This window comes from Poecilia latipinna, unplaced genomic scaffold (genome assembly GCF_001443285.1).
Source record: "Poecilia latipinna isolate Pla-1442-1.1 unplaced genomic scaffold, P_latipinna-1.0 Scaffold983, whole genome shotgun sequence".
NCBI classification, from domain to species: domain Eukaryota; kingdom Metazoa; phylum Chordata; class Actinopteri; order Cyprinodontiformes; family Poeciliidae; genus Poecilia; species Poecilia latipinna.
The window spans coordinates 113,926-123,578 of record NW_015113599.1 but is presented as its reverse complement, the minus strand read 5'-3'; the positions used below and the strand labels follow the sequence as shown (position 1 = coordinate 123,578).

General features: G+C 40.1%; 1 protein-coding gene across 1 annotated transcript in view; it reads right to left on the bottom strand.

The window, feature by feature from the left end:
• Positions 1–9,653, bottom strand: part of LOC106958405 (uncharacterized) — a 49,468-nt gene that overhangs the window by 21,906 nt on the left and 17,909 nt on the right. The window contains exon 2 of the mRNA XM_015050288.1: positions 3,014–3,150. The gene's annotated coding sequence lies outside the window, so the exon portion shown is untranslated. The remainder of the gene's footprint in view (positions 1–3,013; positions 3,151–9,653) is intronic.

The window sequence follows — 9,653 nt, the reverse complement described above, 5'->3', positions numbered from 1 at the left end:
TGCCAATCCAAGGGAACTGCCCCCGTTGTCCATGCGATATTGTAGAGTCGCGTCAGCCAACACTACCCTACAACATCCAGAGCCTTAAGGAACTCCGGGCAGATCTCATCCCCCCCCGGGGCCCTGCCCCCGAGGAGCTTTTTGACCACCTCGGCGACCTCGTCCCCAGAGATTGGAGAGCCCGACCCAGAGTCCCCAGGCTCAGCTTCCTCAACAGAAGGCATGTTGGTGGGATTGAGGAGGTCTTCGAAGTATTCTGCCCACCGGCCCACAACGTCCCTAGTTGAGGTCAGCAGCACACCATCCCCACTATAAACAGTGTTGGTGCTGCACTACTTCCCCCTCCTGAGACGCCGGATGGTGGACCAGAATTGCCTTGAAGCCATACGGAAGTCTTTCTCCATGGCCTCTCCAAACTCCTCCCACACCCAAGTTTTTGCCCTAGCAACCACACGAGCCGCATGCCGCTTCGCCTGCCAGAATCCATCAGCTGCTTCTGGAGTCCCACAGGCCAAAAAGGCCCGATAGAACTCCTTCTTCAGCTTGACAGCATCCCTCACCGAAGGTGTCCACCAACGGGTTCGAGGGTTGCCGCCGCGACAGGCACCAGCAACCTTGCGGCCGCAGCTCCAATAAGCCGCCTCGGCAATGGAGGCACGGAACATGGTCCATTCAGACTCAATGTCCCCCACCTCCCCCGGAACGTGTTCGAAGGTTTGCCGGAGATGGGAGGTGAAGCTCCGTCTCACAGGGGACTCCGCCAGACGTTCCCAGCAGACCCTCACTACACGTTTGGGGCTGCCAGGTCTGACCGGCTTCCTACCCCACCACCGGAGCCAACTCACCACCAGGTAGTGGTCATTGGACAGCTCTGCACCTCTCTTCACCCAAGTGTCCAAGACATACGGCCGCAGATCCGATGAAACGATCGCAAAATCGATCATCGTACTGCGGCCTAGGGTGTCCTGGTGCCAAGTGCACATATGGACACCCTTATGCCTGAACATGGTGTTTGTGATGGACAATCCGTGACGAGCACAGAAGTCCAACAGCAGAACACCACTCGAGTTCAGATCGGGGGGGCCGTTCCTCCCAACCACGCCCCTCCAGGTCTCACTGTCATTGCCCACGTGAGCGTTGAAGTCCCCCAGCATAACAAGGGAGTCCCCAGGAGGGGCACTCTCCAGTACCCCCTCTAAGGACTCCAAGAAGGGTGGGTAATCTGAACTGCTGTTCAGCCCATAAGCACAGACAACAGTCAGAACCCGTCCCCCAACCCGTAGGCGGAGGGAGGCTACCCTCTCGTTCACCGGGGTAAACCCCAACGTACAGGCACCGAGATAGGGGGCAACAAGTATGCCCACTCCTGCCCGGCGCCTCTCACCGTGGGCATCTCCAGAGTGGAAGTACGTCCAGCTCCTCTCAAGGAGACTGGTTCCAGAACCAGAGCCATGCGTCGAGGCGAGGCCGACTATTTCTAGCCGGAACCTCTCAGCCTCGCACACTAGCTCAAATTCCTTCCCCACCAGAGAGGTGACATTCCACGTCCCAAGAGCCAGATTCTGCACCCGAGGATCAGACAGCCAGGGTCCCCTCCCTTGGCATTAGAAACATTAGAAAATGTTAATGGAAAAATCCAAAATAACCAACTCCAACCAAATAATAACCAAAACGTCTTTACGCTCGCTTGAGGTGATTTTTGGCTTTTCCATAAAAGAGCTAATGCTCAAAACTGGTCCATCCACTGGTGGCTCAGTATCTTCCTAGGAGCATGAAACTTGGAAAATGTTCAAAGTCCAATCTTCCAGCACAGAGGGGAGGATACATAGCAACCCCCACTTCCTGTTTATTACAGCCGTGACATCGACATCTGAGGAATCACCCTTTGTGTAGCCTGGCAGGTTTTGCTCCAAACCAATACATCGAAACACGCCTAATTCACATTTTCTTATTTGTCTTTATTACAACATTTTAAAAGTTCAAACATCCATTTGTTTGCAATTAATCTATATGATATGTTTTGACTTGATGATAGACGTTTCAATAACATTTTAATTTATTGAATGGGTCTGTAAAAGAAACTTTTTGTTTTGAATTGCTTTTTATATAATCACATAAGTCATAATGAACTGGAAATATACAGAAATCATTTGACGATTCTGTTTGTTTTTGAATAGAAAATTAAGAAATTTGAAGCAAGCAGCTAAGAAAGGTTATGAGATTAATCTCCTTAAATGGGCAAATTTGGATTATTTTAAAACAATTCACGGCACCCGAGTTCCTTCTGGGAGCTTTGTTTTCAAGACCCTGATAGTGAGGATGTAAAACTCTGATGGCTTCGCCTCCTGAAGAGCGCTTCGCTATTATTGCTGGTTTTGGTTCTGACCCGTCTGTGGCCTGCTGTGAAATGTCAAAATGTTAGCAGTAAATTAAGGGAACTCCAGCTGTTTAACAGCCTAAATACAACCCAGTTAGACACAAAATATCTTGTTTTTCTTTTTTTTTATGTAGTCTGTTTTCCAAATTTCAACAATCACAAGCCTTTTACTTCTGGTTTTGGGCTCCACCTCCTCATAAATACGTTGAATAAATGTTCACCTAACCTTTTCCGCCCGCTGCTTGGTGCTGAGTACATATCAAACTTTTTTTTTCATAGAAAGCTACATAGAAAGGGCGCTGATTAAAACCGGGAAAATGCAGGGAAACTATAAATGTCAGCCTGATGAAATAATGGAGTGAATGCAGTCAGAGCTGCACGGTCAGGTGATTAGCTTGAGCAGATTTATTATTACAAGCAGTCTCTTACATTAAATATATGGCGATATAAAAGAACATTAACTCAGAGTTGTAAAGAAAAAGGGGTTTTTCTTCACAACGAAGCAACATTTTTACATAAGTTGCATAAAATATTCAAAAAGCAGGCCAACATCTGCTGTGGTGGGAGACGGTTGTGCACCAGAAGAACAACAAATGGATTAAAGTGTAAACAAAAGAAGTAATGGATGTTGCTCACCAGTCTCCGGTCCGCCTCGCGTCACGCTGATGAACTCTCCTCAGCGCTCTCTCCTCTCGTTTCTCCTCCCTGCGCCTCCTCTGCCTCCTGCAGGCCAGCGCTCTGTAAAACTCCCTCTGCTTCAGCTCCTTCAGGCGCTGTGGAACAAGCACATGTCTTACTGTTTGCTGTAAGACAAATCCGACACTCAGTTTGCTAACAAAAAGAAGTTGTGAGGTTAAAATAAAAAAGTCTGTAATTAAACTAAAGCGAGAACATTTACCTTTTTCAATCCATTGCAGACATCATTGTCTTTCTATTTATGCGTGTTACCAGTATCTTTATTTTTGCTATTTACACATAAGTCTTTATGTTAGTTATTAGCACTATCACTGACCAGAACCACTCAATCTCACACAGAACACACTCTGAAGCCTTTACAGAGTATTAGTACTAGGGTTGCCACCCGTCCCTTCAAATACGGAACCGTCCCGTATTTGGCTGTTCAATGTTGCGTCCCGTATTGACCCGATACGGGACGCGATTTGTTCTGTATTTTATGAATGTCTGATAGACACGCCTATCACACACACATCAACACTAATTATAACAAAAATGGCCAAAATAAAACAGGAAATATTAAGGTCAGCTAAATTGTCGTGGCGGGATGTAAAAAGGACCCCACAAATCTACGGACCGACGCAGTTGTGGTTGTATAGAGACGGACACTATGCAGCCGCGGTGAGCTGCTATCAACCCATGTCTTTTTAAAATGCCGTCAGCCCGATACGCCACCGTCATTAGAAGTAAAACCTCTCGTAAAGATACAGCCATGAAAGGGAAGACACAAATCCCAGGCTGAACATGTTAGTGAGGATGAATACAGGCATTTAAAAAAAAAAAAAAAAAACGTGTCCGTCGCGGCGCAGGGTGCTGCTGTATGACAGACATAATGGATCAGGAGAGGAACTGCAGACCCATCAGAACCTATAGAACCAGAAATCAGCATCTCTTCATGCCTCAATCCTGAGGCTGATATGGTAGAACATTTTATTTATTTATTAAGTTTCTTATTGTGCTTTTAGTTGACTGTTATGACTTGATTATTTACTTATTTAATGAATAGTCGTAGCAGCCAAAAATAATATAAATTGTCATTTAGAGAACAAATCATACTGAGAGATTAACAGTAAATACATAAATATTTCCTACTTTTAAAAAGGTTTGTTAGGGCTTTTTGTTTGTTTTATCAAGAAATCATTACTGTTTAAACTTTACCTTTAATAACATAAAGTTACCTAATTTTTAAAGTGCAATCAGTAATACTTTTATAACAAATTTATATCAGTAATGATTTCTTGGTTAATGTCGAGTTGTCGTAACGAAGACATTTTGAATAATGTCAACTTTGTATTAAAAGTGTCATAATTTACCGAATGACACTTTATGACAACAGTCATAAATATTCATGAAGGCTTATTCTGTTCATGACATGTGTTATGTCATGTTTATGACAGTGTCATGACAGTCTTATTCAACCCCCTTCAAATAAAGTGTTACCCATTAATGCAGCATATTTACCATTATCATGTCAGCGTTAGCCATGGATGCACAAATTACCCATGGTGACTTCATGGTACTTGTCTTTATCTGTTTCATCAGATGGGATCAGGGATATTGGTGTTCATGAGCTGAAGCACACAGCACACTGTGTGCTAATGAATTTCACACCGAAACTAATTAGCCAGATAGCCAGCTATCAATCTAGCTAGCTTCCCAGGTAGCTGGCCAGTTATTTAGATGGCTACCCAGATAGCCAGCTGGTTACCTAGTTAACTACTGTCAGAGAGAAAATGTTCTTTTCTAGCTGCTGTGCAATGAAAAAGTTTTGGTATACTACCAAGATTTTATTATTACTACTTAGTCATGAATAGAAAAACCATGAATAGTGTACAAAACAAGGCAGGCAAGAAAATTTGACAATATTACAGTTTTCAGAAAAGACCGTGAAAAGATTAGTTTTTGTAAATAATAATAAAAAAAAAGTTCATCAAACGTCACACACAAAAAAAAATGGCATAGCATAAGTATCATATTTAAAATAGCAAGGACTAAGCAATGTGTTGATAAATCATGACAGTTTTCTTATTCGTATTAGAGACATTTTTATGTAATTTGGGATATTCAACAAAGTAGTTCAGTTAGATCAAACTTTTGCTTTTTTACATTTTTGGATTTAAGTTTGAATGTCATTTTAGTCACTCAAATTTAAGTTAATATATTTTCATTTGATATTTTCAATTGTTTTGTGGCACATAAGTAGTTTTCTTTTAGAAAAATAAATACCAACTATAGGTTCTATAGGTTTTGTTGAGAAACAACCTATAGAAAGCTGGTACTTTATGTAAGTTTAACTCCCCCCCTTATAACAAAATAATGATTAAATATTTACAGATAAAGCTGTGTTTTTAGATGCTTAAGATTTTATGCACACCATTAAAATTATTAGTAAATTATTAAGTGCAGTCGAGCCCCATCTGACAGACACACAACCAGCTGCCACTGGTGCTCACTAAGTCAGCAGTCAGCTTTAGCACAGTCCAGATCAGCTTAATTCACTTACTGAGCTCCGTCTGCAAACCCACAACTACTTACACACTGTGTGTGTGAGTTTGTGTGTCACAGATAACGATAATAACACAGGGATGAGTTCGTATCACACATAGACGGACAAATAGACAGAAAGGCAGGCAGTGGGAATGGCGAATGGATGAGCGAACAAAAATAGACAGACAGATGAAACACAGGCAGACAGACAGATGCAAGCAGGCAGGCTGGAAGACAGCTGCACTGGGGTTTGTTAACGCTTGCTGCTGCATGTAGCCTCTGCATATCATGGATGGTTTGGATGTTGTGTTGGGGAGGAAGAGACGACAGCAGGGCTCACAGCAGGCTGTAATCAGAAGCTCCAAATATCTCAAAATACAATCTTAGAGATGTGAACAAATCACCACAAATCAAACTTTTAGGAACTTTATATCATCACATGTTCAGGTTTCTTCACCAGCGGTAAGTAAATTCATACTGATTCTGGACTTTGTTCAAAGGTTAATACTGAAGTGGGGTTGGACGGAGTATTCATTAGTTGTGAGTGTCCTAAATATGGGGCCTGCTCTGACAAATGGTTAGTCAGAGCAGACCTGGTTCCAAAGCAGACTCTTAAAACAAGTCCAATGATTCAAGTCAATAAGGTTAGTCTGTTGCTCATCTGAGTTATACCAGATGAGCAGTTATCCACCTGTTAGCTGGTTTTCCTGTAACAGTTAGTTGTTTCTCCACCATTTGCACCTTGAGCAGCATACAAGCACTAGGACCGTCCTCCTGGCTCCCAGTGTCTGTTTAATGACTTTCTTAATTACATAAGAAAGTTATTAAATAGACAGAAATCCTTTACAAATGTGTGCAACACTGTCAATATTCCACTGATGGCAAAAAAAACAACAACAAAATTTCACAATTATGGTGTTTCCATTAAAAAAGAAATGCAATTAAAATCACACATGGATATGATTGTTCAGACAATACGTCATTAAGAACCTGCTGCATCATCCTCCAACTGCAGCCTGTCTTCTACTTCATGGTTTGTGACAGTGGTAACATCTGGGTTGTTAATCATGTGACGGTTGTAAGGTGAAAAGAGTTTTTTCTTGCAGTTTTGCAAAATAAACCAGTTTCTATATGGCTAAAAAAAAAATCACCTCATCCTAGAGCCAAAACGTTTTATCGAAAGTCTTTTCAAAATTGCAGTGTTTCCGTTAAGTAAATTTATTTTCTAAATGCCAAATTGTGCAGTTATGTTGTCAATGGAGACGCAGCTACCGTGAAAACAAGCATTTTTATACATTACAATACCTTTCCTTCAGGTAGTGTCCTTGTCTGGTTATAGTTGTTTGTTTGTCAATCTTATATTTCTTCATGTAAAGTTAATCAGTAATGCTCAATGGATCAACTTAGCCTTAAAAGTCAATAAACATTAAATCAATGACCGGTTAGAGGTCTAAAGGTATGAACATCAGCTATTGTTAAGTCAAAGGCTCAACCAAAGTGTCTTGGTCACTTTTCCATTATGTTACAACCACAAACGTCTATGTATTTTAGTGAAAAGTCTTTCCAACTAGCAGCTGTATAATAGAGATTTTTAACTTTATTTAGTAATTAAGTGACTTCTGCTTTTTATTTATTTAGAGGTGTCTAGTAAAGGGGTTGACTAGAGATTCATGACACTTCCTTCTCGGGTTTTGTACCGTTTCTCTTCCATATGATGTCATTGCTGAAATCAGAAAGAGGTTTCTTTGTTACGTCTGCTGGACAGCTTTGAAATGAATAATTGGACTCACACATTCAGGTTTATAATTGTGGTATAGACATTTGTGCAACATTGACTGAATTTGTGAGATAAATAACTTTTTTGTGTACGCAAACAAATCTTCTCAATCAATGACCCACGTTTAAGGAAGTATTTCACAGAATAATACCCCATAGAAAATGTTGATTCTGAAGGTAAACTAAAAGTTTTCTGACTCATCTGGAGGAGTGAACTCATTGATGTTGAGCACTGGATGTAAATGGTAAGAGCCATTATAAGTCAAAGACTTTGCGTAGGAAAATCAAGAAGACATAAGTGGAATATGGACTGAATTCAATGATTCAGATGGCATTTTTATTGCCATAGTGACTGTTACATTAGAGCCACATTGACTGAGACACACACTTTCATACACTGATACACAGATCAGTAGGAAAGTGCCCAGGGCATCACAGAGTTTAATAGAGGGAAGATGGAATCAAACCCACAACCTTTCAATTGCAAAACAACTTGTCCAAGGTTATTATAGTCAACTAAAAAGAATGAAATTATGAAAACGAAAACTGAGAATAAAAGAAACAGCAATCAATGGGGCAAATCTATAACTAACCTGAACTTTATTATGTGCTTAATTATATAGCACATATACAGAACTTATAGATATGATACAAGCATCATGTAGTCTGCAAAATGGCAACGGCAAAAGTTGGGAGAAAAGCGTGAGTTGTTATTCAACAATAAATGAATCATTTATTGTTGAATAATAATAAATTATTATTTATTATTATTAATAAATAATAATTGTGTGTACAGGGCCGGTTCCATCAAAGCACTAAAGTCTCCAGCTTCTGTGTTCCTCTGTAAAGGATACATTTTTAAAATAATCAGCCTCAAACTTAATTTGCTCCAACTTGTCAGATTAGATACTCAGAAACAACAAAGTTTTGCTTATTTTATCTTAATGACAGCCCACCAAATGCAAATGAGTTGATAATAAATTAACCTTTTAATGCCAGTTTATTTGCATTAAACTGGGAAATAAAAACTCCTATTGACATTATCATTTCTGTTGTTAAAGCTGCAGTAGGTAACTTTTATAAAAACATGTTTTTTATACATATTTGTTAAAATGATCATTATTTTTGACAGTACAATATAAGTGGGATAATCTGTGGAAAAAAAATCTAACTCCCAGTGCTCCCAGTACCAACTGCAGAAATACACCACTCAGTCAGAAGCAACCAATCAGAGGCAGGAGGAGGGTCTAAGCACTGTCAATCACTCTCATGCTCATCCCCTCCCTCTTTGCTCTCTACTAGGCTACAGCTGGTTCGCCACAACATAACCTGCCACGAATGCTAATGCTAGTACTAGTTAACATGGGCACCATGAGTGTGGATAGCTGGTTTTCCTGTAACATCCACCTTTTTTTTCGGACTCTATGCTGCTACATTTTTCCTACACTTTGAACCATGCAACTTGTAGCCCGGTGCGGCTTATATATGTACGTTTCCAGTTTTTAAAAATAAAACTGTAGGTGCGGCTTATAGTATGGTACGCTCTATAGTCCGGAAAATACGGTAGTTGTTTCTCCACCATTTGCACATTGAGCAGCATACAGGAGATTGATAGACAGCACTAAGATCCTCCTCCTGGCTCTGATTGGTTGTTTCTGATTGGGATTTTGGAGACCTATATAGCAGCACAAGGAGGAAGTAGATGGGTGATTCTCTGAATTCGGTGCTTTTGGGGTCTATGTCACTTAAAAATATACCACAAAAAATTGTGTTTTTGAACACTGCATCTATTGAAGGACTCTTTGAACCTCCAAGAAAATATGTCTCCTCACCTTATGCATGAAATCCCAAATATTAATACAAATTTCTTTGCTGCTTAGGTTGCTTTAAATTCAACCCCGTAACGGGACAATTTCATTCCTCTATGAGTATAACTCTATAACACAATTAAACTAATTCTTCCAGTTCCTTTGAGATCACCTGTCCCTTGATCAAAATAACTAATTGTAAGTATATTTTATTTGTTTCTGAATCACAATAATTAGACTGATCAGTAGAATATGGCAACTTGATGTAAAAGCGCTTCTCATAAATCATGAAAAAACACTTAAAAATAAAAATTAAATCAGGCTTTTTTATGTTTATGAATAATTCTTTACACTTTGCATATAGTCCAACAAATATTAGTCTAATATTTGTTATTATAAAAAAAATTACAACAATGTATCGTGTTATGGGGTTGGACCCATTGTAAAAGTTGACCAGACTGTAACGGGGT